Source organism: Ostrinia nubilalis, chromosome Z (assembly GCF_963855985.1).
Source record: "Ostrinia nubilalis chromosome Z, ilOstNubi1.1, whole genome shotgun sequence".
In the NCBI taxonomy this organism is placed as follows: domain Eukaryota; kingdom Metazoa; phylum Arthropoda; class Insecta; order Lepidoptera; family Crambidae; genus Ostrinia; species Ostrinia nubilalis.
This window is the reverse complement of record NC_087119.1, coordinates 22,103,833-22,131,060: the sequence shown is the minus strand read 5'-3', so window position 1 is coordinate 22,131,060 and position 27,228 is coordinate 22,103,833. Positions and strand designations below refer to the sequence as shown.

Here is a 27,228-nt window from a genome sequence, read left to right as displayed (position 1 = left end):
CCAAAGTTTACAACAGAGGACGGCGATAAAAAGAAAGTTATTACAAAAATATACTTTGCTAAAGGGTATTCATGATCATTATCGAATAGAAACTTATTCAAACGATATACTCGTAAATCGCTAGAACGGAAGTATTCAATATAAAGGTCAGTAAAGTATGCTTTACAAATATGTAGATTCACATTTTTCATTCAATAAAGTTGCATCGTACGAGGCCTCACTAACGATGTAGATACACGTGAAGGACCCTTGAAAGAATATTCCATTTATGGCTAATAGTGAAGGGTCACTCCTTCCACCAATGATTACCTGATGGAGAAAAATTGGAAGGTCCTCTCCATATTTTTGTTACGGCTGGTAGGCAAGATCCGAGGAACGCAGGTTCGAATCCCAACACCGCTCGACTATTGTGGTGAGCCCACTTGTAACACAAGCTTATTTAGCTTAACACGAGGGGCTAATGGGACTATTAGTACTACTGCTAAAATACAGAATCATGTCACTTACACTTGTATTAAAAAGAGTTAATAGTGCTAAGTCCACATTGTCAAGGATTGAATGGAATTTATATTATTTGGTATACACTACCCTAGCGATCAAGTAAATCGGGAATTTCTTTGTGCACTTAATCCATTTGAGTTTCATAAAACGGATAGGATACTTCATAAGAAACTGAATCGCAAACAAGAGATCTGAATCCAATATTGTTTCAGCATCAGGATCTTTAATCGGTTTAATGGTTTGCATCGGAGATAATTGATTTTATTAATTAGTTCTTTCATTTTTTGCGCCGGTTTCATTACTCTCCCTTCTGTATGTTCGTCTTTTTTAATCTACTTAATAATCTGTGGAATAAAACAATCTCTTTAATCTACTGAAGTAGATATCGACATAGATCGTAGTTATGGCAATGAAAACCCAAACATGGAAATGTTTAAGAATAGATGAAGCGGCGCGTGCGACTTAAGTGATTAGGGCCCAAATGACACTCCTCTAATGTAACTACAACTTGACATTAAAATAGAAATAAAACAATAAACTAAAAATATAATTTAGAGTATACACTCAAGACTGGTCAACCAATAGAATTTCAAATTTAAGCTAGAATTTGAATCGGGTTTCAGTATCGTTCCAAAACATACTCAATTTCATCTTAAACTCCCGCAACTCAACAGGTCCCAGCTATTAGAGTCTGTTTTCGCACAGAACTGTCGGCAGCCACAGTTAATTTATCAATCGCTGTTAAAATAATAGAGTCCCACCCAGCTGACATGTGTGACCATACTTGCGATCACAACGCGTGACCGACCCGTTTGACGTCCGGTCCTTTCTAAGAAGCCGTGAATCTTTTGTTTCTAAAATTCTAAGCTTTTGGGTACCACATGTTTGATTTTCGGCCAGTGTGCATCCTCTTTCTTACTATGCTATGTTAAAATAGACATTATGTCTATAGGTTTTCGATCTATTTTTAATTCAAACGCTGTGATTTCGGCCAGTGTGTATTTTTAATTTTTTCAAGTAAGCTACAATGTTACAGGAGACATTTTGATGAGATTTCGAGTTGTTTGTCTACAACTCTACACAAACATGTTGTATACACAAAACACAAATTAATTGCAAGTATTATTATAAAAGAAGACTACATTAATATAATCCAGCGTGAAATTGATGGATCTATATTTTATTTCAGCGTATAGTTTTTTTATAGTATAAAAGATGGCAATGATGAAAGATTGGAAAATGTAAGTAATATTTACTTTCGCTTGAATAGTTTAAACCAACGCAATTGCTTCAATAACTACGAGTACTACTCAATGAAACAGTTCAAACAAAACATCTCAAAAATAAGGGAATAAATAAAAACGGATGAACAGGAAAGAAAATAGGCACGGAATAAAATGTGTCATTTCTCCGGATGGCGTGCTTAGTTCCGGTTCAAGGTAGCACCAATAATATTTGTAAGATTGCAAATTTCTGCATCTGTAGCGTGGAATGATAGGTAAATTTAACTTTACCTGGTCGTATATGAAGGCTTTTTCATATTCTTCTGAATTTTTAATAACTAAATGTCTCACGAACATAGCCATAGAACATAGAAATTAAAAAAGGGAATGTGAGACGAGCGAGGCACGGTGAATGCCGGCGAACGAACGTGAACAACGGTTCGGTTCTAGCACGAGCAAACAATTATTTCTATCATTTCTTCCAGAACCTTATTAGAGTTCAATATAAGAAATAAATTGGCAAATTCATGAAATACCTACATTTCATTTTTTAAAATGAACCGTCAAAAAACCAACCCCACTTAAACAACATTTACTCAAACAGCCAATGCCAACAAAATTGATTGATGTAATACAACCTTATCCTATTACGACGTTGTAAGTTGCTTGCATTGAAATGCCCTAGAGGTGAGTTCAAGAGCGCTCCTTCCTATGTGGTGGGAAATAGCCCACTTCCGCTCAAACTTACGAGTATGCTTGCACTCTGAAATGACTTTAAATGCATTTAGTTTAGCGCGTGCTAAATTGCTCTGTATTTAAACTAGTTTGTGATATGATTTTGTAATACGCAGTTTGTGATTATAACCACAATAACTAAGGACAGTCGGCGTCAAATTGTTCATGACATACAAAGTAGCCAAAAAGTTGAAAACACATTTTTCTATCGTAACAAAGACGCGGTGCGAACTTTTTGGCTACTTTGGGTGTCACGACCTACATGATACTGACTGTACATGAAATATGTATTACTCATAACTCACTAGTTCACATCAAAAAGAATCCTATTTCCTTCAGTACAAAAATGCACAGCAAAAGATATTTTCTGAAAATTAGATTTCTGAGATCTGCTTAAGTCTAAAAATGGTGCAGACCTTTCCCTGCAAGGTTATTAAGTAATTTTATTCCGGACTGAACGCCTTGGGATCCGATTTTTGAACTCTAATTGAACACATTTGCTCCGTTTTCTAAATCCAACTACGGAAAGAGATAAGTATAAAAATATTTTAGTTTAGATCACAAGTAAGGGGAATAGGATTAAGAACTTTCTTAAAATTATTATGGGCACCATGCTTATTAAAAGTAAAATGAATACCATAAGATTTGTACTCTTGCAAATTAATGCTAAAACGATACGTTTCGATAGGAATCCATGAATGACGTTTAAATACTTCCTTAATGCATAATAAGCACCATCTTACTTCAACTTTGACAAACGTCAAAAATCTGTCAAACTCCATACAAAAAACGACAGACGTCAAAGTTAACGTTCAAACTTAGGTGGTACAACTCAGCCTAAGGTTAGGTAGGTGCAAACGAAGTTCTCATAGTTCCTCAAAAGTTGTCCACGACCTATAATCTAGTGTACTCCCTGTGATTAGTTTTCCAGAAATTTCCTAGAATTAGTCTTCTTTGGATTTCTCGTCTATTTTGCATAATTTTCGTTTTCTTGCATAAAGATTTTACATTCGTGGAAACTTGAGATTTTAATCTAGTTATAGTAGAGGTAAACTTGAACGTTACAGAACTTACAGACCGAAAATACGTTAGATCTCTTGTTTTAGGTATTACTTTCTGGCTTCTTGCAGACGGATCACCTGATGGTTAGTGATTACCGTCGCCCATAGACACGTTTCAGTGTCACTTACTAAGCTGGAGAAGAAGACCATCCTTATATTGGAATGTGATCTTTAACTGATCACTTTTTAAATGTAAACTAATAAACCATCCGTATAGGTATACCTACTAAGGCTGAGTTGCACCACCTAACTCTAACCGTAACTTTAACGGTGTTTTTATATGGAGTTTAACAGATTTTTGACGTTTGTCAAAGGTAAAGTAAGATGGTGCAATCTCTATAGATTGCACCATCTTACTTTACCTTAGCCTAATTGTTATGTTAAGGGATGAAAAGTGTTATTTGAAGATATTTTCAGACTAACAAATCAATACAGCTGTAATTATTTTAATAGACTGCAACGTTTGTACAACAAAGGAGAATCTATAATCGTTTTAATTTACTCACTAATAACTAAATTGCATTTCCAAGACAGTCGTATTAAACGTGTGAACGTGCACGTTTGGTACGAAAATGACTTATTTGATCATAAGTTATTATTTTATTATACTACATAGTTGTGCCCGCGATTTCGTTCTCGTGAAAATTGTTTTTGCCCGATTCTTCTCTATTATTTCTGCTAAATTAAAATTCATCAAACATGCAAAATGAGTATGCCTATCTGATATTAGATGTACTCACATGTCCAATTCATCATTGATAATACAGGGAACGCCCAGTGAAGTAGGGATTCATATTTGTATTTATGAATAGATTTGTATCAACAGACGTTTGTTACTCAGAGTTAGACACACCGCGTCTCTATGGCGCAATTGCTATATCTATGGGCCCTTACTGAGACAAACATGTCAAACTAGGCCAGCCAGGCCGCACAAGATGGTCTTAATTCAAGTCTCGAACTAACAAGGACGCAAATTGTGGGTCACTCGCAATTTTAACTGTTATGATGACGCAATCTATTTGCTGAAATAGCACCATTTGTCACCAAATGCCATTTAAACACGCTATAATGTGTATGAGAAAAGAGGTCTGTTTGAACTTTTTAATGGCAGCAATTAATTTTCTGATTTGAGACTAGTGCCGCTTATTTATTTTAAGGACAAATTCACGTCTTTTTTTCTGGTAATATTAATTTTAATTGGCACCTATACGTTCTTTGTGATAACTTTAGCTATTTCTCTTCTTTCATTAAAGACATCATCACTTCAGGCTTTTTGAATCGGCCAGAAGACAGTAATTTGTATAATTATTATTGTTTTGTTTTTCTTTTCAATTTAGAAACCTACATAAAATTTATGTTTCAAGTTATTTGACACTATTACAAAAAATTATAAATAAAATAAAACAAACGAAACGAATTTGAGTGAGTTTCTTAAGAAATTGTTAAAAAAAATGCGTGAAATTCTAAATAAATTGTTTAATCCCATCCCTTTTAAGGCACCCTGTGCGCCCGCGCCTGCGCAACACATGTTGCCGATTGATTTATCTTCTGACCACTCGCTCTTTATGGCAGGAAGGACCATGGGTCGTAACTTATGTGTGGTCTTATTTAGGTCAATCTCTGGCAGTGTGCCCTTACCCTTAATTTTATGGTGTATTAAGTGATGACAGTTATTTTTTGTTTGTCTATTGGATTTTTAAGGCTGAGTTGCACCACCTAACTTTGACCGTAACTATAACGGTGAAACTCAGCCTTAGTTATTTCTAGTTTTAAGCAACTATTTACTTATAAAATAGATGCGGTTGAGCGTTACATGATATTTTTACTCATATTTCGTGTATCTGTGTTGCATGTCACTTAAGTCGCGTCAAAAAAATCCAGTTCCTTTCAAATTATTAATATTTATTTATTGTTTTGTTACAGGTAATGCATTCAGCTCAGCTCAAACAGTTTCTTGTAGTAGTGTTTATACCAGCAATTTTATGTACAGTACAGTGTAAGTATTACTGTTTATAAAAGTATGCAAGTTTGTAACTTTTCCCTGCAATTACCTACGTTACCACAAGTTCTTCAAGTTTTTTCGTTTTTGATGTTGAAGTAAAAGTTCGTAGCTTTGAACAGCAAAAATCCTCCTCAAATATACCAGTAAATTAAAATAGTTCAAAGCCGTTGGCTGTAATATTTACGTTTCATTTTTGTTTTTGGTTATTTTGTTTTACCTATCTGTCGTGTTTCTGTTTTTTGGGTCCCCTTCAAAAGTACGTTCTTTAACTCACCAACAGACAGGAGTCTGGCTTGTTTTACTACATGTTGAGTACCAACACATGTCCATGAAGATAAGATGAATAAACTGAAAGTAATAAAATAGATAAACTATGGAGTGTTTGACAAGTCATTTTTTAAAACGAATGTTTTTGATGCAGTTGGGGAGTCATGTTTAAAAGTTGTCTGGCTGTTATTGGGTGAAAATTCGTTTTATGTCGTTTAATGGATGACGTCACAATGTCTACAAAAATATCTTAATCAATCCGAGAACTAGTTAATTTGGACAGGTGTAGCTAGGAAGGGTAGTATGTACGAGTAGTTGTTACTTGTTAGCGAAGACCTAGGCTAATAGGCCTTACGCCCGTTTCCCATAATCAATCCTTGTCCAAATCTTTCGACGGTCAAATTTTAAACAGTTTTCGCTCAAATATTCACAATTTTCAATGCGTTTACACTTTAATATTGTTTAATTAGTCTTATAGCCGTAGATATTTTGACCAAAAACATATTGAAGTTTGACAGTTGATGGACGAATTTGGATTAGGATTGAACATAGAAATCCAGCATTAATAATCAACGGGGGGCGATCCTAAGTATAGGACAAACTGCCTCAAGGGCGCCCAGTAGAGCCTATGGCGCAACCCATTGTACATTTTTCCCACACTTAACCACTGATAGCTTAATAGGATGGATATTATTTTATTGTTGAATATTATTATCACATGATTGTGGTACAGTGTATGCAAAATGATGGACTCAATTACGGCACTATTAAAACTGTTGTATTGTTTTTTCTAATTATAGACATGAATCATACAGGGAGCTTATATCGCGCTTACCTTGATAATAATTAATAAGATAATATATCCCTTAAGCCAGAATAATAGGTGATTATCTAACTAATGGGTTGATCACGGTGTTGATATCAATACCATGATAATGGACGGACATATTTTCGTTTCTATACAACAAGGCCAAGGGCAAGAGTTTGTCGCCCGTATTCACAAACATTTCTATGAGGTCTCACAGTGCGCGTGGACTCGCAGGGTGACACATGAACCAATCACAGAGCTCTATTCAACGTTGTGCGTTCGATTTGCTGCTTCACAAGCAAGCATCGTTTGTGAATACGGACGTGAGTCCTTTAGACTTAGAGGTCACAAGAAGGTACACAAGCTTTTGCCCGCGGCTTCACCCGCGTGAAATTTAGTTTGTCACAGATCGTCATAAATTATAACCTATATGTTATTCTGGGTTATAAACAATAATACTGTAAAGTTTCATGAAAATCCGTACAGTAGTTTTTGCGTGAAAGAGTAACAAACATCCAGACATCCACACAAACTTTCGCATTTATAATATTAGTAGGATAGTAGGATGTTTATTATTTTTTCCGTTATGAAGACACCAAGCTTTCATTGTTCATTTGAAAGCTGATATGTATTTAGTACCATAACATTGAATAAGGTAATTTTAGCCCATGCTTTAGCATCCTACTAACTTAATACTACAATGAAATGTCTAGCTATTACTAAAATAATATTATGTTTGATCTCTACGTTCGATATTCACATCACATTGGACAAAAAGTGGTAAAGGATTTACACACAGGGTGTTACACGAACAAATTCGTTCGATTTGCTGCTTCACTTAAGCAAGTAAGTACTTATTGTTAGTGAATACGGGCGTTAGTTTAGTTTGTAAAAATAGAGTTCTAATAATGATCTTTCCATGACATTTTATTTCATTATGTAATGCCTTTTAATCTTTGAAGCACTTACTATTTTGTGAACCCAACACGCCTAAAAAGCTTTTTACCCAGTATTTTACCGAAAATAACAGGATTTCAGATTCAGCATAATGTTTTTTGCGTTCTTTGGATTTTAAGGTTTAAATACGTGGAAAAACAACCAGACATGCTGAAACTAGATTTAATTTTTCAGTGCATTGGACATCCGATTTTTGGGATATTTCAATTTTTCAACTGGTAAATATTTTAACATGCTTGGAAATGTATTTTTCAGGTGATTTTAATGAACAAGGGCACAAAGTTTTTTAAACAGAAAAACTAAATGCCATTTTCGTGTTTGATGGAAAGCCCGGTAATTTTTCATGCCGTGATATTTGTTTACACGAGTGGACTTACATAACTTCTAGCAAAATCTAGGTTATATTAAAATTTATCTTACCTACATAATATGTCTCAAAATCCACAAAATTACGAGTAGGTACAAAAAGGTAAGAAAAATTTTACTGTTGATTTCAAACTTTGAATCCTATTCATCTTCTTTCAGGATAGCCTCGAGCATATATCCCACCCGGTCCGGTGAATTTCAGCATAAATGGGCGGGTGGTTTCGATTCCTCGTAGTTCCATGAAGTTGGCCGTAGGATGCTGAAGACACGAGCTAGGTTTGTGCTGCTGCTTCTCGTGTTACGATATTTTGCTGGGAGATGTGAGTCGTTTGCCGTGCGACCACGGTTTTTTGCCGTGGACGTCATCCAGCGCATCTTGATGTCATTTGAAATGAAGTTTTTTGATACCCACAAGTGATAAATAGATACATACCTGAACATAATTAATAATAAAAAAATACTTTTTGGATGCAATTTAATTGTTTATTGCGAAAGGCCGAATACCAAAATCAAATATAAACGATGAACAGAATTTTGTATCTCTTAGATATTTCGTGAATTCAAATAATTATATATTTATATTCCAAGACTTTTTGTCTGGACAGGAAAGTTATCTATTACTTTATCGTCCTTGATTCGAAATGTCTTCGTAACCCCCTTTTCATTTAACAAACATACTCATGTGACATAACCTACTCTGAACCAAATGCATAGCGCGTACTAAGCGATCGGCCAGTTACGAGATTTAAAAAAAGACATTCGACCGCATACATTGACTCGTTATTTATTCAGCACAAGTCAATGACTCGACAAGTCGAAATTACCATGTTGTGACAATACTTGTGTTTTAATGCTGTTCACTTAGGCCCAGAACACACGGTGAATCACAACTGCAACGAAACGGTGATCGCACCGGGTGCCAACCCATGCTACGCCGCCACTGGTTGCAGTTTCATTGCAGTTGCGTTTCACCGTGTGTTCTGGGCCTTACGGTCATGGCTATACAGGGTGAATTTAAATTGGTTAGGCCCTAGATAGTTCTTGTTAGCACTACTATAACACCAATACCTGTAAAACCGTTAGTGTTTGTACGTTTATGATAGGCCTCCTTCACATTAAGAGCTTCTACTATGTAATCTATCTCATTCTACATAAAACAAGATAATTTTTCGTTTGGAGCAAGTACTGACTGATTAAGTCTGGCAGCTGATCCTTCTCGTCACTTCGAAAAAGGTTCTTCGATCGCTACAAGTTCTGTTTAACTTTTGGATTTAAAAGTAGGAATAACATCGGAACTTCAAAATATTACTTTGTCTAGAAATTTTACAATACATTTGTGTCTATCGTCATCCTGACATTGATAGCGTGGCCGTGATGTCATGGTGTTAATTTTTGCCATTTTCAATAGTTGTTAATAAGCAGAACGCCAGTCTTTAGCCATGGGTGGGTGACTCAACCATGTCCATCCCATACAATGAGGATTGACGCGTCCTTTCTTATACTTGTGGATGAGTGTTTTAACTAATAGTTTAAAAGGTCTAATAAATATAACTTTTACGACATTCTAATTTCAAGTACGTGAATATCGAATAACATTCACTAGTTACCATTACGGCCCAGTTATCTTCGAGGTTGAACCGGTGGAGCGTGTCGCTAGGTTCGCGGGTTCGAGTCCTTTAGCGGACAAGTTATAAACCAAATCGAAATCAAGTGAAAAATTATGTGGTGACTCAAGATAATCTGGGTTTTTACTCCTAGTTTGGATATTGACGCCCGTATTCACAAACGATGCTTGCTAAGTGAAGCAGCAAATGTAATGCACAGCGTTGAATAGATCTTTGTGATTGGTTCATTTGTGTCAGATTATGCAACGAGATTTATAGAAAAAAAAATAGCCAAGTGCGTGCCGTGCCGCGCGCAATGTAGGGTTCCGTAGTTGTCCGTTGTTACCACAATATATTTCAGAACATTGATTGAAACTGTTTATTCTGTGAAATACTCGAGTAATATTATGAAGTTTTCTATAAACAAGTCTACTAACGTAATATTTAGAAATAACTACGTAAACATCATAGGGGAGACCGAGGAGAGTTGAAAAAAAGGAGAAATGTCTTGACATTGTCGATTTTTTAGAACTTATTTACTACTAGCGAGCTCAGTGCGCGTTTTTTAGTTAAGTCTCGAGTTAAGAAATACGCAAATGTGTAATATTTGGGAAATTATTAGAAGTTGTTTCCACATCAGCCAGATAGTTTTGACAGTTCAAACTCCTTGCCAGACAGTTTTTTTAGGGTAGCTCCCAAAGCCACGATGACCCAAACTTCATGATTCACCAATATTGGGAGCATACGCTGACAAACTTTCAGCTTTTATAAAATGACGTAGGTCTGGCGTTCACTAGCTCTTAGTCTAATACGAAAATATTAAAATACTCGCCTACTAATAACAAAATACATAATTAATTTCTGCTTCGATTATAATAAGCGGGCTACTGAAATTGTGGCTTCGTTTATTATTTTGCAGATTAATAATATGATTTCGGAGTAAAAGAGTGATTTGATTATGAATACACTCGCATTAATGGACTCATCGAAAGCTATCCGCTGTACATACCTACATCATACTCGGAAGTAATCGTTTGCATTAATTTGCCTAATATCATGTTTAGCCAATGGCGGCGTGATTTAATTTCTAGGTATTCAATTTGAGACATTCAGATATTTTTTATCCGTTCGATAGCCCGAAGTTAGTTCGACTTTATGCCAGGTTAAGTAATCTACATTTCAGTTACCATTGAATGATTTAGAACCTACTTAATTCTTGAATTGACTCCTCAATCCTAGATAGAACTTGAAGGAAACCACGAATTTTTGCGCGAGTATTGGCATCTACTATGACTGTCCAAATATGAAATAAGTTAAACTTGTCAATATTTTAGAGCCAGCTGATGATGATCTCTCATTCAGTCTGTCGTGTATTAATTAGTAGCTTTTGCCCGCGGCTTCACCCGCGTGAAATTTAGTTTGTCACAGATCGTCATAAATTATAGCCTATATGTTATTCTGGGTTATAATCAATAATACTGTAAAGTTTCATTAAAATCCGTCCAGTAGTTTTTGTGTGAAAGAGTAACAAACATCCATCCAGACATCCAAACTTTCGCATTTGTAATATTAGTAGGGTTACCAAACGCGTTAGCACACGTGTACAACTTCAACTTCCATTGTTAAAGGCGTTCTTGTTTTTGTCAATCGTCCTTGCTAACAAAGTGTGCAGTCCGCGAGGCCACGTCTCTACACCTCTGTAGCATTTGAAAGACTCTACTTAGAGTCAAAGTACACGATGCGTTGCGGCGCCGCAGTGCTAAGATCTCGCCTTACCCGACGCTCGTGTGCCTGCCACAGATATTTCTATGTAAGAGAGGTGCCACACGAGCGCTACGTCGGCGCTGCGTCAACGCAGCTATCTCCGACGTCGCAGCATTGTTGTAGGATGTCTCAGTCTTTAAACGACAATGGAGTTGAATAAAATAATTGAATTGAATAATAATAATTAAATACTGCATTGCCGCTCCGTCGTTTCAACGCATCTCCCTTCCCCACCTCGTCTGCCTCGTCTCCTTGTGCGTTGCGCGTGCGTGGCGTCGCCATCCGTCATTTCAACTTTTCAACGCATCGTGTGGCATATCGTTCAGTTTTATATGTAGAACGACGGAGCGTCCGTTGACGCACAGCTAATTCACCGCACAGACAACGCCCGTGTGGCATCTCTCTAAGACGACGCAGCGACACCGCTCCAGGGACGCACCGGGGCCGCAACGTATTATGTGCTCATCGTTTGGCTCAAATGAATACTATCCACGATTTCTACACACAGCACATCAGACTATGCATTTTTGTAGCAAAGCTGACCCTATTACAACTGTATTAGATGCCAGAATGTTTACATTGATGTGCCTACATTCTTGACCGCTTGGGACCGGGCATAGGCGGTGACGGTTTACCGATGATTTCAGATTTACCATTTGGCTTGTGGTTATAACACGGCCGGTACATGACAACCGCAAAGCGCGCAAATGTCACAGCGGTTCAGTTTCAATTTACGGCGGTCAGTTTCGGACGGTTTCTAATCGCAGGCCACGTTCAAAATATCAACAATCTGACTGACCCCATTCAAACCCCACTCAAACAAAAGTCGTTGTAGAAAAAGAAGACTTTTAGAAAACATAAAACATTGTCTTGATTACTTTTGTCCCAAACTTCAGTCTTTTTGGTTCCATTTATCTGGCAGGATCCCGATAATGCTTTAAGTAGCCCTGCGAACCCTGCATGCAGCAGTTCAATTCAAAATTTTATCAGGTCCAGGTATATTAGATGAGACTCATTATTAATGTGTAAATATTGTGGTAATTAAGCTGATCTGATAAAACTTATTCTTGTAATTCTATACCTATGAAATAACTAAGACACAATACAATTACCAAACTGCTACTCCAAGCCACTAAGGGCCCTTTATTTCAAAAACAAACTCCGTTAACTAGTGCATGTTTATTTACCTTACCTTTGAGATTTCGGACATGCTGTTGTTTTTGTCTTGCGCCAGCGCTGCGTACCTTATGTAGGGCACGCACGTCTCCGCGTATAGGTTTTTGTGTTTAGAACAATCGGTCCGTTAGAGGAATCTCGGCCACGCGGCCAGCGACCGGTAAAGGTACATGGAATGGTGCCGTGGGCTAGTGGTTGTGGGTGATAGTTGACCAGTGGTCATGGGATTGATTCCCGGATGAAGCAAAGTAAGAGAAATGGGGAGGAAATTAGTTAGAGACTTAATCTGCCTGATGCTGCTTGTAGTGGCATGGAAAGCTAATAAAGTCATCTAGATACAAAAAGTAATCTGAAATCTCTAAAATGGTAACTGAATAATTGTGTCTTAGACTATTGGGTTTTAATTCAGACGAAACTGTACCAGAATCCAAAAAACTGCTTTTAACCCAACGTCAACATAATAAAAGAAAATCAATCCTCCCTATTAAAAAATAGCTTTTATAACTAAAGAAGTCATTGATACACCAGACATTGTATGTATAGCCAACGGTTTGTACTCGAAAGTTACAATCCAATAGCAAGGTCATCGGGTCACGGAAGGCGAAAGTTTGCAGTAACAGGTACTCCGCAAACACTGTCGCGTGCAGATAATAATACCAGTTAACTTTGAGTTAAACACGAGTTTTTAACTCACATTCTTTATGGTAGAAAGTAAACTTTTGCTCAAATTGATAGTCCAAAATTATCATTAATTTTAGGGAACCTTACATCACCAAACAATACAGAAGACAAAACAATCCTATTTATCACTCCGCAAACACTGTCGCGTGCAGATAATAATACCAGTTAACTTTGAGTTAAACACGAGTTTTTAACTCACATTCTTTATGGTAGAAAGTAAACTTTTGCTCAAATTGATAGTCCAAAATTATCATTAATTTTAGGGAACCTTACATCACCAAACAATACAGAAGACAAAACAATCCTATTTATCACACAGTTTCTCGTCTTTAAATCTGTGAAATTAATAGATTTCACTAAATAAAAGAAACGTCAGTTAATAAAAAGTTTACGTCTTGTTTCCACTACTACATCTCCAAGGAACTTTACAAATCACCAAATAGTTAGTACAAAAAACAAAATAATTATTGGTCCTTAAATTTGAACGAAACAGACGTCTACGAGAAAGGTTACCTTTTGTTTCCACTACTGCAAATCCAAAAATAAAACTATCAGCAAATGCTAAATCAGTTCCATGGGAAATATTAGCAATCATTCAAAAGAAAATACTTGTGAAGACTTCAAATATAAGGATCCACTTCTAATCTGAGCGGAAATGTCTGTACGGTAGTAGTGTCTTTAGAGAGTTATTACGTTTATATTCGTTCGTTCGTTTCAGCCGAAAGACGTCCACTGCTGGACAAAGGCCTCCCCCAAGGATTTCCACAAAGACCGGTCCTGCGCCGCTCGCATCCAAGCACTTCCCGCGACCCTCCCTACTTTTATGTTAACTGCACTTGAAATTGAAACTGTAGGGTAATTCAAGTGCAATCTGTCATTTCAATCTATTCTATTTGTCATTTAGCTTGTTTAATCTGTGCTGAATAAAGTGCACAATATTTAAGCAGGATATGGTTGCACGCGGATTTTTAGAGAGTTAAATCTTTTGGCCAATAGAAAACGTCATAATAGTTATTATATGAACTGGGATTGGTCAATGACTTTTGAAATTAAAATCCGATGGCCTGAAAAAATCGGTTTTCCAACAAACGTCAGTTACGCGCAAGGAGGTTTAGCTATTTATCCATCGAAGTTTATAAGGGAGAAGACATAAGACTAATTTTATTATTTGCCTGCCGCGACCCGGTTTTTACGAACAATGACGATGACGAACGATGAACCAGTAACGAGGAGCACACTTAGCAATGCTTCCAGGTTGCGCCTCGGTATCAATTAAGTAACATTTTCCGTTAAGTTTACTTTATGGCCAACTAAAGGACTTTTGCCGTCTCCATGGACAAACTCGAAGTATGATAACTACAGTCATTGTCAAAATTTTGCACTGCCATTGCCGCTGGATACCATATATCGCTACTATATTCATAGATAATAGACTTTCAGTTAATCGTCAAAATTGACATTGTTTTTTAAATAACAACAAATGGTATGAATTTTTAAATGTGATATTTTTATAAAGGTAAGTCCCCAAAACAACATTTGATAGCCTATTTTCTTTCGTTGGCATCTAAGTTCCTGTTTTCTACATATATGTTACTACTACCTATTGGATAAGTAACTAAGAACTTTGTCGTTTATTCCATGTGAACAAAATCCCTAAAAGCAATGATATTATATATCATTGCCTAAAAGCCCATTTGTAATAATATTCTTACTAAACACTGCTGAAAAAGGACTAAACTTCTGAGCTATGAACGTATAATCCAGTAGCATTAAGTAGGTAGGTACGTATAGCGACGTTGGAACTTGATATAGAAGTTAGCTGTTTTATATTTTTTTTCACAGCAGAAATCTTTATCTTTGATCTTAATATCTGATCGTACGTATTGTCTTTTAAAATATTACATTTGCCTAAATAAAAATAACCGACCTGCTGCTTATGTAAATTATAATTATTTATAACCCTACTTACAATGCATAACAATCATAATTAGGTATAGGTATTATAACCCTACTTAAAATGCATAACAATCATAAGATAGTTTGGCGTATAAGTAGGTAGGTAGGTACTATCTAGGCCGAAGGTGGAAGCGATCGACCCGGAAATATTCTCAACCATCTCAACTATCATAATATGTATTTAGAACAGTCCCTCCTTACCAATGATATTATAGATAATACCATTGCTCCTTCTTACCATCAATGCAATCGAGCAGACAAAGGACATTGATAAAAATCGCCCTAAGATTTTCAAAGACTTAGTATGTACCATAATTTTATGTATATTTTATTTATTTACTTGCAAGTGTCCAAACCTATCGGACAAGTTGCAGTTCGAAAAAATATTTTAAAAGTATTTAAACGAAATCAAAGTCACCGACATATTGACAGAGCAGAGACAGAGATGCGCTTTTTTAATTCGATTTAAGTAAATAATGGTATGATCGATTAGACTAGAGTCTAATCATTAGACCTTTAGGCCTCAGCCTCGAACTTAGCGGGCAGCGGGGCGGCGGCGGCGGCGGCGCGGGAGCGGGGCGGGCAGCGCAGACCCGTTCTCGAAACCAGCGGGCAGCTCGCGCGGCGCTTTAGCGGCGAAGTGTTGTGTTCGGGGTTGTGTTGTCGAGATATTTGTTTTTATTCGCGAACGAAATGTCTGAACAACGGCGACAATTTTATTTCGATTCAAATTTATTCCTTACGCTTGTGGGCAAAAGAAGGAGTGCGCTGCCCGCTCGTTGCCCGCTCCCTCGCCGCTGCCCGCTCGTTGCCCGCTCCGGCGCCGCTGCCGCGCCGCTGTTTTCGAGAACCGGTCTATTTGATTTTACGCATAAGATCCAGCCGCTCCCGCGCCGCCGCCGCCGCCGCCCCGCTGCCCGCTAAGTTTGAGGCTGAGGCCTTAGACGGGCGCAGATCCGCCGCGCCCGCAGCGCTTCAGTGGATTATTGCATTTTATGTATATTTAATCACATTTATTTACCTACATTTACATATTTACTCTTTTCTTTAAGTGTAGACACTGTTTATGTATAAGTCCACTATTGCATGCCGTGGCAACCTATAATTAAGGCAGCACTTAGATTAAGTTAAATACGTTGTAAATATTGATTGTCTTCCAGAGTATGTCTTGTTGGTTGTCCTATTATATAAATAAAATAAATATTTATAGCAACACAATGTTTAAAAATAAAATTTTTCAAAAACGATCAATTTAATCGATTATGTCTATTCTAAATGGACATCCCTATTTGTTAGTCAAATTGTCATTCACTCGCATCACCATTCACCTTTTCTCTCTCACTCACTCTTGCTGTGTTGCTGTCTTGCTTGATCCTTCTTTGTGATTCGTTTGTGTTTTAGCTTTTATTTTCGGAACTTTATTAACTACAAACTTGGCTATTCAAACGGACTCTGATTGATTGCAATAACGACATACTCAGCCTGGGATTTACTGTTTTTGTGTGGCTCGGCCAAGGCTCGGCTGGTGGTTCTATGGTGTTAGAAAATGAGCAACTTAATTATACACAACAATGGGCAGCACCTCGATCGGTAAGTACCTACATTTTGCTCTGCAATCTTATGAATAAGTACTAGCCTTGCCAAACTTCTGAATTGCCATTCTCATGGCGGGTTGTCTTGAAATGAATGTTCCGCTATTATCTGTGGTTCAACCCTGGACAGTGTGGACAGCCAGGCCCGATTCGATTGTAAGAAACTAGTCGATGGTACAGCGCAATGGAGGCATGAGCGAAACAACAATTATGTTGACAATCCAGCTGGTTTTGGTGTAAATCTAAGGAATTATTTACTTTGACACTATCTCCCTGCTCTCAATGAAAGCTTGTTTTGTTTTGTTTTTTGGAACTAAGACTACTAGATTATTATTTTTTGTAACTAAGTTTGTAACACGTCATAATTAATTATTATAACAACAATGCTTATTTACTAAAGCTGTTTAACCCTACCCTCTGACCCAAAATTCTACTAACAGCACATAATATTGAATTATCATTTTTTTTATGGTTTGCGGCTCAATTTATTCAACGCACAGGAGTATGTGTGGCATGGCATGCAATGAATCTATTTATTTTTACAGGTTACAGCTCATGATCTTATATGCACAACATAATGGACCCAAGCCCAAGATACAACACAAATGCATCTACTTCAAATCTTAGCAGAAAATGTGTGCTTTGCAGTAGAACACTAGAGCCTAGAACACGTTCACATCAGCTCATGTCCCTGAGAACTAACACTCAACATCATATTAACATCAGGAACATAATTGTGGAACGACTAACTCCATTAGAGGTAATGCACGCTAAAGTCCTTATTTAATAAAATGTTATTGGCTATACAATCAGTCTAATTCTTGTAAAGTTATTGGTTTCTGTAAATTAATACTAAAATAAAATAATTTAAGTGCGGGACATTAAAAAACTGATAATTTTTTTAAACTTATTTCTAATTATTATTATTTTTAAACAGGTTACTGCAAATGACTACATCTGTGGGGCTTGTCACTCATTATTGCAAAGAGATACCACACCTACTTCACAAGACTCTCCAGATATGCCAACCGGTGCCCCGGTAGGTCACCAACAAGTTTGTGTTGGATGTGGTTGTTCATTATTGCGAACTTGAAGTCATTGTTTGGATACAGAGAATAATCAAGATATATTAAACATTGTTCGAAATTGGATTCAACCCAGAGAGGTAAGAGCCCTGCCAGTTTTATAATACATAAAAATAATTATGCCGGTTTATTATAATAATAAAAAAGGTTTTTTCCGAATCAGCCTTCCCATCCTTCAACTCCTTCCATTGCTTTCAATCTGCCACTACTCTCATCCATACAGGTTATACAGGGTGGAAACGATAAGTGATCTCACTCGATTATTTCTAAACTACACAAGATATCGAAAAACTGGTTACTCATCCTGAAAGTGCTTCACGAGCTCTTTCTAACGGTATCAGTAAATAGTTACAGAATTAACTGGATCTATCCGAAAATTCAATGTTTTCAGCCTCCATACTAAATGTATGCCAGCCACACAATATTAAAAGTGTTATAGATCACTTATCGTTTCCACCCTGTATAATACAAATAGACTTATATTATTAAAATATTGCAATATTATTACTTACATAATATTAAACATAATTTTTACTATTATAAAGCCAGTTAAAAATTCCCTGAGCCAAATAAACTCAGTAAAGTTTTATTTATACTTCCTGCATAACAACAGACTACTCTTTTAAACTACCACTATTCTCACTCTCAATCCTCGTTCCTCATTCATCCCTTTCGTTTCCTCCATAGACCAATCATTCCTCATCATTCAGCGTTCAAATCATAAATTATCTTTCATCACTCATCTTACTATTCCGTTACACACAAAAGTCGTTAATCCTATATAAATATTGCTCTTCTTATTGTTGAACTGTGAATCTGATGTTTTATTTTATTTTCAGATTCGTCCTTCAGATCTTCTTTGCCATAGATACTATCAGAGAGCACGAATTACTACAGTTGGTGCTTATTTAATGAAGCTGAGGACCGGTGATTCAGATGACAGAATAGCTACATTACTTGGCATTTCAAGGAGTACTCTTACAAAATATGTAATGAAAGCACGCAGTATGATGGAGGAACATTTCGTACCAGCACATTTAGGGTTACAACATATTAGTAGAGAGGAAGTAGCCCAAAGAAACCTTTATGTTCCAGTCTCTTTTCGGGAAGCCAGGAAACGATTTACCACAAAGAAAGGCTATTGTCATCATGGATGGTACATACATACATTTATGTGCAAAAAAGTAGCAATTATGCATACCAAAAAAAAAACTTATTCCCTATACAAATATCGGAATCTCGTTAAACCATTTATGGTACTTTGTTGTGATGGCGACATCATTGATGTATTGGGCCCATATTTAATAGAAAATGTAGAACATGACCATTAATAAATAATAAGTACCTACATACGTATTTTCATTTATACCTACATAACTGCCTACTTACCCTTGGCACAGAATAAGTAATAGTACCCTTGGGTCGGAATAAAGATATTTTTGGATTTAAATGTAAGTAAAATATATTAACTTCTTTTTAAAAAATGTTTGGCTTTTCCGTAGGCATTCCTATTTTTCCAATACGCAAAGTTCTATTTGCTGCTATTCATACGGTTTGACAAAGGGGTTCTTTATCGATCTACGATTTAAAGTGTAATTAAGACGTCTCTCCTACATATCTATACCTACTTATAATAAATCTGTAGAGAGGTCAATTCTGTACATGAAATATAATTTTCAAAATAACTATCAGGGGGTGATACTGATGCCAAAAATGCAATCAGTAAAATTTTTGTCTGTCTGTCTGTCCGTCTGTATGTTCCTTATAGAAACAAAAACTACTCGACGGATTTTAACGAAACTTGGTACAATTATTCTTCATACTCCTGGGCAGGTTATAGTATACTTAGGAATTCTCACGGGAACAGGAATTAGCGGGAAAATCCTTTTGTATGAAAAATCTAAACCGCTTAAGTTAGACGCTTTAAATTTCGCACGTAGGTACTTTAGTAAACTAATTCCCACGGGAACGGGAATTCGCATTATTTATTATACATAATAATATAATTCTTGACAATAAATAGTTTTATTAGCAACTAGCGGCCGCCCGCGACTTCGTACGCGTGGATCCCGTTTTACCCCCTTCATCTAGGTTTAGATTTTTTCGTTCAAATGTTTTTTCCCGTTCACGTGGGAATTTTGCAATATCCTGTTGTAACTAAGCTTTAAGTTTATTAAGATACCTACATGTCAAATTTCAAGCGTCTAACTAAAGCGGTTTAGATTTTTCATACAAAGGGATTTTCCCACGAATTCCAGTTCCCGTGGGAATTAGTTTACTAAAGTACCTACGTGCGAAATTTAAAGCGTCTAACTTAAGCGGTTTAGATTTTTCATACAAAAGTATTTTCCCGCTAATTCCTGTTCCCGTGGGAATTCCTAAGTATACTATAACCTGCCCAGGAGTATGAAGAATAATTGTACCAAGTTTCGTTAAAATCCGTCGAGTAGTTTTTGTTTCTATAAGGAACATACAGACAGACAGACAGACAAAAATTTTACTGATTGCATTTTTGGCATCAGTATCACCCCCTGATAGTTATTTTGAAAATATATTTCATGTACAGAGTTGACCTCTCTACAGATTTATTATAAGTAGGTACCTATAGAAGATAGAAAATGGAAATGTACTTCTGTTATGCTAATAACCTCAAAATCTGAAGCATTTTTCCTATTGTAACGAATCTCCCGCTTATCCGTGCTTTAAGTATCTACACTAATATTATAAAGAGGAAAACTTTGTTTGTTTGGTTGTAATGAATAGACTCAAAAACTATTGGACCGTTTTTATTAAATTCTTTCACCATTCGAAAGCTACATTATCCACGAGTAACAGGCTAAATTTTATTTTGGAAAATAATAGGGTTCCGTAAAATATGTAGGTAGGTACCTAATGTAGGCCACGCGCGCGAAGCCGCGAGCGAAAAGCTAGTGGAGTATAAGGTGACAATCGTTAAGTAATTTCACATATAAAAATCATTATTTCATTGCTTGGGGGTCTTGGGGCGAACGATGTATGGACGCAGAACAATATCCTTTATTTTCAAATTTAAGCAAAAAGCATTCTGTGGTTATAAAATACCTATGCTTATTTGCACCTAGTTTATCAATCACCATGTTAATTCCATGCTTTCTATCCAGTCGACTGCTCTAACGACAAGGGTGGGCAGTCGTTGAGATGACAGCGCGAAAATCGTCGGCATCCACTAATTATGACCCTTATGTACCACTATATTGACAAAGTTCTCCGTCTTCGTACGCGATATTGGAAATTTGGCATCTACCATCGGCTGATCTGACATTAGGCGTAGTCTGGCTTTGATATTCAATTTTCAACTGTATTACCTTGACAATCAGTTCAAAATTGATTACTAGAAAATTATTTGACAGACGATTTCTACTCTCGACAAATGCATTTGAATTAGCCCACTGGATAAGCTAAGAAAATATCAATCTGGCTTCAATGTCAAATCTACTTTTCTAGTGCAATAAAGTATAAATTGACAATTTGTAGAACCGGTCTAACACGTCCAGTTATTGAGGTTACCTCGTTCCTATGTAATGACATAGTACTTGCAGTTATGTAGAATCTACTCGTACTAAGTAACTACTAAAAATAGATTACTTAGTGCCTAAAATCGTCACACAATGGAAGCAATAAACGTATTGAGTATTGAGTATTTTTAATAATCTGTAATCTTGTCCAAAAATGAAAACAAAGAAGGTAGTCTTTAAAAAGTCTTGTATGTAGGTATGTCTGTCTTGTACTCATTTTATAGGTTAATCTGAGAATTTACTTTTCACCAACAGAGAGAATAGAGTTTACACGGAAATAAATTATGTCGACAATATAATTATGAAAATTTTTGCCTTTATCACACATCATTACTGGAATAAATCTGATTTAAACTAGGTACTTCTCGTGTCTAGTGTTTTTCCAGTGGGTATAATAGTATCGGACCATCTACTAGGTAATTTGCCACCGTTTTGTTTGAAGAAACTCATACTAATTAATCTGCACTCACAAAGTCTCGAGTGTTCAGTCCAACGTGCAATAACTAATTGATTCTCAGAATTCCACGCCTGCCTTATTCATACCTGAATTTGTCGGAATCCGCTTTCTGGTGCTTTCTAATACTAATTAAAGGAAATTCACCGCTCTGTGTAATTTGCAATTTAACTTCTTTTGCAAACGTCAACTATGGCAAACTTTAGCAATACAGCACAAGCTTGCCATTTCCACAATTCTAGACAAGTCGCTAATTAATATTCTAGGAACCAATCGGTGCAGAGCTGTGGTCCCTTTGTCCCCAATTCCCCATCCCTTTGATCATATTCTGACATTCCATTTAGTTTCTACACCAGAGGTGGAATTGTGTAAAACAATCGTAATCATTTGTCAGTTCATAACGTACGATTATTCTGTCAAACGCTTTGTTTATCTGACTTTATCGTACGTTAGGAGGAACTGTCAAATGATTACGATTGCTTTACACAATTCCACCTCAGATGTACGAGTAAAGTAAATATTTGTAATTCTAAATTGCCATCTATGGCATTTTAAAAATGTCCACCAAGCATAGCCAATTGGATAAAATAATGAATGGTGTAAATGAATCTTACCAAATTGATGACAGCTTAAACTACGTATCTTACCACCTTACAGTTCTGGAAAACATAATTTGCTACAGCCTTCCAGCTAACCTTAAGCCTGATTAAAATGGCTCTAAGGCTACCTCACCTCAACTTTGATATTTAAAAGACACCTAGTTATTATTTTTCAAATAAAGTATCAGCCCAATGGCAACATCATTTTCACCATTTAGTTTTTTGAATTAGTGACTTCATAGCAGTGTTAGTGACAGATGATTTTCAAATGGGCACATGGGTATTGATTGATTTTTTTATGAACAAGTTTTTGTAATTACATAAGGCAGAGAGGTTTCAAGAAACCGACACTACACCGTGCTTTATCCGTTTGAATGCGTCGTAACAATACACTTATCCGATACATATATTTTCTTTTGATTGAATTTGCATATCGGAGCGATACAACCAGTACAAATGAAAAATCGAAGATCTAGAAATACGACATGAATGCACTTCAACCTTTCCGATTGATGTATCTTTTGCATTAAATTGTATCAACTGCAATATTGTAGGTCCCGTTTCCGAGTAGGTAATGATACTTCACCACCAATAACTCTTTGAGAGTACGTCTTTCGATTGCACGTATGGTGTACGTACACTTACAGTAAAGAAGAACAAATCTGCAGAATACCGAATAACTTTAATTACCATAACGCCTTCATTGCAATTACTTACCTACTTAGTGATTACACTCATAGGTATTCAGTGGAAACAAAATTCAAGCCTGACTCATGGGAGGACCTATGAAAAAGTTTATTTTTTTATTATTTTATTAGGTATATTTTAATATTTTAATTAGGTACATAAATTACGGGTGCATTTACAAGAGCTAGGTATATGCTCCACAAAATGGATCTAGCTGAAAAAGTTGTTCATCGAAATAAGGTACATGACCCACCCGTAAGATAGTAAGCCTGAATGTGATCACGAAGAATTAGCCTTATTTTTGCAAGAATTTGATTAGACAAACCACTTGACCAGGGTCGTCTTCAACCTACTAAGGGCCCTGGGCACTTAAGGATCAAGGGGGGCCTTTATTATCCGAAGAAAGGTATTTTGAGTAGACGTGGTCGCTGGGCCCTGGGCACGTACCCGAAGTGCCTAGTGGGAAAGAGGCATCTGACAAATCTTCTTCTTCATTCGAAATCATTAGACAAATCATAGTTAATGGCAAACGCACGCTAGGTGTAAGTACGTGTACGTATACAGTTCAAAGTTGTTTTACTATTTCCGTCACTGTGAAAACGGTTTTGACCGCAAGCCCGCCATGATAGATAGCGAATGTTTCAAATGATACTGCAATGTGAATTAGATTTGTATCCACGTGAATGACGTTAAGTGCGGTATGTTCAAGTTTTTACCCTTTCACTTGTAATGTTTTACGCCTCAGTGGCAGGCTCGAATCATAATTTTCAGATGAGTACATAAAGTTGAAATCTTACTACCTTTGCGATGTTACAACGTGACTATGCGATATAAAATCCGTTCTTAAGTTGAGTAAATCATCTAAATTAAAATATAATAAAAGTGCCTTATTAATTTTGAAAAAAAAAAATCTGTTTTATACACTTTTCAATAATACGAGTACACAATCTAGCTAGGCCATACAGCCTTATAATCCATTCTGAGACCTTGCTTAATAGTACGAAGCCGGGTCGTGTCACTAGTATAATGGATATTACATCGACTGATGTTCATATAGACTGCCTTATTAATAAATTGATTTAAAATAATTTGTCACCGATGATGTCACTGCATTGTCTACATATTATACGTCTGTAATGTAACGTTTTACACAACCGTCCGTTTTTGGCGCGTTAAAATTGCGCGCGCGTCGCGGTCATTGTGAAAGCGCTTTGTCGAATGTCGACTGCTCCAATAGTCGCAGAAAAGCGCTTTGTAGCTGAATGAGGCTTCTCCAAGTCGCAGATCATTTGGCTGAATGCGCTCGCGCACAAAAAGCTTAGCGGGAGTACAGGACATCTCTAGTAAATAGGGGAGACCTAGGAGAGTTGTAACAGAAGAGAGTTGTGACATTGTCGATTTTTGGAAATTAATTAACTAATATCACGAGCCCAGGGCGCATTTGTTAGCTCGAGACTTGAACTAAAAATGCGCACTGGTACCAGCTCGCTAATGGTCAATAAGTTCCAAAACATCTATAATATTGCAACTCTCAGATAGAACTCACCTCGGTCGGGAGACGAAAAAAAGAAGTCAACTAGATTGAAATAGAAGCAGTGAAGCATATGCCCAGCAGTGGACGTCATGTGCTTTAAAATGATGATGATGACTTGTTTATTGTACTGAGTCGAAAGCGATATATTTCTGGAACAGATACAGCCACGGAATATAATTATGAGTCGCAATCGACAGTCGCAACGTCGATATCCTCATTAATAATTTCTAGGTTAACAGGTAGGAATACACAATTTTCCGTCTTGGAATAGTGCCTTGTATTTACTATTTGTTTTCGGTTTCGAGTAGAGATAGTTGCATAGATATTGTTTTGCAACGTAGCCAAGGAAGATAACGGATAGAATTTTATCCAATAGCGTTACAAGGTCATTGTAGCCATAAGTTTTAACCGCAGCTTTCATGGAATTTAATTTGTTAAAGAAAGTTGATATTTAATTTAATTAATGTACTGTCACCAGAAAACCTAATTACCTACCTACTTACGCCACAATAACAAGGACCAATGGGAAAACTAAATAATGAGATTTTCTTTATTATTCAATGAATGGCGAATACGCTTTGAATTTATGGCATTTTTTTTGGATCAACCTTCAATTTCTTGTCATGAATTTACCATGACTTACCACTTTATGCGATCAGAGCTTTGAAAAACACACTCTTCATAGAGACAGTATTATAATCTAATTAATTTGATAACTAGTATCTAAATAGTACTTTGATGTACCGTCAAAGTAAACCTCGTAGATTCTTGCCTCGGTGGCTCTAAAATTTACTGCAAATTTCGTGGAAGATTCAAAGTAACTGCACTATGATGTGAAGTTTTGGTTCTAAGTAAATGGCTAACAATATAGGTACGTGAAATGGTAAGCCTTATTTGAAACGTTAAGCATTTCGGAAAGAGCTTACAAGTTGTGGGGTATGTGCATTCATAATGTTTGGTTTCGCAATAATTTAATGTGCTAACTTTCACATACTTAACAATACCTATAGTGACAAAAATATATTAGTAACTAGTTGACCCAGCAAACTTCGTACTGAAAAAGATTTTTAAGTAACTTGTCTTTAAAGGAAATCGCAATTTTAATGAGGGCTATCGTTTTATCGCTCACCAGTTAGCGCCACTGTAGAGTAAGGTCCTGTCACTTGCTAGTAGCGAAGACAGTGGCACCAACTGGTGAGCCCGAAAGTGGTAGGAGGACTATCGTATTTGCACTCATCAAGATGGCGCCACTGTAGAGTAAGGTCCTGTCAATCGCCAGGGGTGCCAACTGTTAAGTATAAAAATGATAGCCCTAATTTCTGCACATAGCCTGTTTGACATGAGGTGTCAATCCTGGAAAATGGCGGAGTAAATACGTAACTACATTGATTAAACAGTAACTCATCGAAGAGTTTTGCTTAACTTTTTAAAAGACGTATTAAACAGTGTGTTTGGGATAGGGCTAGCGATAATATAATTTAAGGCGATGTTGTGATGTCAATTTTATCGAACAAAATACCCCCATAAGTGGTTTGTATAACAATACAGATAAATAAAAAATTGCAGCTAATAGTCCAAAAAACTTAAAAAAAAAATATGGAATTTTAGATTTTGTCAAAAAATTCAGTTTTGACGGACACGTTTTTGGGGCATTTTTGTCCACTAAATTGACTTAATAATATCGCCTTAAATTATCGCTAGCCCTATCCCAAACACACTGTACAGCCTATGTTCAGCAGAAAAAAAAAGGATTCTAATGGTGAAAGACTTTTTCAGATGTGTCCAGTAGTTTCAGAGCCTATTAACTTCAAACAAACAAATTATATTAGTGTAGAAAAATTGGATGACTATGGTGACTATGGTGAATATAGTTGGTCAACTATTACGTGGCCGGTTGTCGCCTGCATCATTTTATAGCCATTTCAAATCAATATTCTGATATTTCAGTCTATTTGTAAGCCATCGTATTAGACATGCATCGTAATATGTTCCATTTAATTATACGTTCGTTCCGATGTGACCGATATAGCTAGAATTGTTGTATTTCCTCAGATTATTGTTCCAAAGTCTGCAGTGTAAGGGTCATCATGATGATATAATGTATAATCAGTCAAAACTAGCCTAATTGCCGAAAAATACTTTTGAGACTTTCCTGGGGGTTTCAAATTGGAAATACCTTCATTAAAAATTTGACTAGTCATTTTTAGACTAATCTTTTCAATAGATAAACTAAATTTTTTGATATTTTATATTAATATTTGAAGTATTTTTTTTTGGGAAGGCCTGTATGTATACAAAGGTGTAATAAATTAGGTGCCGTATTCTTTATAGTCTTGATATATTTGCCTAGTCTTTGATGTCAGACTTGTTCTACTCATTGGAATAACTCTACTATGCCATTTGTGTCATTTTTATAGTGTCAATTGAAAGCATGCCCGCTAATGAGCGCAGAACCCGGAATTGCGGGAGCACGCCACAATTGCCACATGCGCGCGCGCACGCCACTTCACTTAGCGCTAACTTTGGAATGTCACGACATTCGCGATAGAGGTCAATACGCCCGACATCAACAGTTTAATATTATTTATGGGTATTTCTCATCGCCACGGTTCTCATCGTCAC

At 36.5% G+C, this 27,228-nt stretch overlaps 1 protein-coding gene and 1 long non-coding RNA gene across 2 annotated transcripts in view; both read left to right on the top strand.

The window, feature by feature from the left end:
* Nucleotides 1–27,228, top strand: part of LOC135086551 (CUB and sushi domain-containing protein 3) — a 152,683-nt gene that overhangs the window by 43,773 nt on the left and 81,682 nt on the right. The gene's annotated exons all lie outside the window — the stretch shown is intronic.
* Nucleotides 16,458–19,126, top strand: LOC135086748 (uncharacterized). Its single transcript, XR_010260589.1, has 4 exons — nt 16,458–16,691; nt 17,239–17,453; nt 17,631–17,858; nt 18,618–19,126. It is a non-coding gene; the product is annotated as an uncharacterized LOC135086748 (long non-coding RNA).